This window comes from Phodopus roborovskii, unplaced genomic scaffold, assembly GCF_943737965.1.
Source record: "Phodopus roborovskii unplaced genomic scaffold, PHOROB, whole genome shotgun sequence".
Taxonomy (NCBI): Eukaryota; Metazoa; Chordata; class Mammalia; order Rodentia; family Cricetidae; genus Phodopus; species Phodopus roborovskii.
Window position 1 is genome coordinate 100,003 of NW_026126475.1, and position 2,381 is coordinate 102,383.

Below are 2,381 nucleotides of genomic sequence, written 5' to 3' on the forward strand. Positions count from 1 at the left end.
TTCATAATTAAATGAATAAACTTTAAACCAGTGAATGGAGTTTTATGCGTGAAGCCTAAATGATTGCTCAATACTGAAGGGTCATTGTATTCTTAATCATAGTTATAAAAAAATGAATGAATAAAGAGATAGTTTCTCATTCTTAACACCTAGAGAGATAACAAAATGATATCAACATTGATTTTAATAATGAAAGGAAGAAAGAAAGAAAGAATGAAAGAATTCACAAGATACAATTTAACACCAACAAGGTGGATCCACTCTCCACTCTTCCTGGAGGAGAAAAAGACAGAATTGTATAATGAAATAATCAGATAGTTAGATCGTCTGTCACACTTGAGTCACACAAGGTGGCGCCAAACTTCAGGGATTACAGATTATATAATGAAAGAATTTAATAATTACATCTTTATATATGTAAGTCTTTGAAATTTTTTTGTGTCTTCAAATCCTGGGAAGACTTGACAGATATGGAAATGTATGCTGTCATCATGGATTTTTAAAATGCCATAAGTTAATCGTCAGATAATCATACTGACTTACATGATGAATTCTGCTGGTCTTACATCATCACCAACAGCTGAATCTCTGTTTTGGTGCTGGAGGATCTGAGATAGTGGGCCCATTCCTGACTTAGAAGTAGTAACCAACATGTTGCTATCAGCAAAGAAGGCTGCAGCAGGGGCTTAACCAGCATATCTGAGAGAGAGAGATGTTCTTCCGTGTTCTGGGTCGTAATCCTTTTGCCAGGTCTCAGAGATGGTGCCGACCTCCTAGTGCCACTACTTCTTTTCATGGTAGTTCACACCCGATGTGAAGATGTGGAGGAACAGCAGCTAGTCCACACACAGACCACCATGCCAGCCTTGGTGAAGTCTTGTACTTCTCGAATTGCCCCTAGCAATCTTCTGGACACAATCATCCAGCATCCTTTTTACCCTGGGAGATGCATAGATCATTCAGAAAATGCTCTGCCCATGTCTACATCTTTCCTAACCTTGTCCCTGACAGATATTTGCACACTAGTCATAATCGGTGATGGCATTGTCTATCGCTTAAATAATTTAAAGAATTAAATAAGTCAGTAATAGCTAACTGTCACAATAAATAGGTGATGTAGCATTTTACTGGCAGGGAAGCATGCCAGACTCCAGTCATGAAGGATGTTATCATCCTCAATTGAGTCAATGTATCATAAAATGTGATGATATTGCACTTTATCTCCACAAGAGGAAGCTTTACAGGTCTCTTCATGGAATCGAGTATTTTTGGTTTCTATAACTTTATAATTATTCAAATTATCTTGGGTATTAACACAGACTGTCAATTTAAATACTTTAATTATGTAATTACATGATCTGTGGCACCAGATTCCAGGTGTCATGGATGATATAATCATTGTTATATATAGATACATACTCAAACAATGAGTTCATGTACCATCATCCACTTCCCTAAGGGGCTCCAAACCTGGCTCTTGAATGATGCTGTCGTGATTAATTTAAATATTTTAAATACACAATTGATATTTAGATGGTCCATAATAATAGCTTCCCACATCATGGAATCCACTGATCATGGATTATCTAATGTCCTATTTTAATAATCAAATAACAACATAATCAGATGATAAAATAGTATGCCATACTCGACATCGTTGACTCTCACCGACTCCTACGTGATTGTCGGAAACCCCCAGGATCATCCCTTATTTAATCGGAGAGCAGAGTCGTGAAATGTTTAAATGCTGAAATGTCTTTGTGTATGCAGGGTTTTTAGAAGATCCTGCAGATTTCATGTTGGACGGCTGCCTCAAAACAGGTGGACTGCAATCCAATAACCCCAAGTCTACTTTAACAAATGGATTATCACTATCCTGAAGGAAATTAACAATGACAAATTCACCTTTTGATGAATAATTGTGAGTCTTATTATGTTTGTTTCCACAGTATTAATTCTTAGGAGAGAGAGAATTCATAAACAGAAGAAATAGAATATTCTCTGATAATTAGGTAATCTAAAATTTGGTGACCAGTAAAAGCTGTGGGCAAACTTCCAGAGATTTGGCTATGACTTGCTTAGGGAAATCAAATGCTGTCATTGAAAGTTTAAGGAGATAGTTATCTTGGGAGACTGTAATGTCCCATGATAACACTTTCTCGAAACTGCTCTCTGGTACTTGGCCCATGATAACAGAATACAGAATGCATGCAGGGTTGCCAGGCAACATTTAAGAACCAACATTCTGTCACATTCTAGTGCCCCTCCCACATGCTAAAGGAGCATACCTAAAGATGAACTAACCTTACAGCCGCACTGATTTTCTCACAAAAACAAAGCAGGGCTCTTTCTAATGTGTTCTACATATTTACCTGTCTCTC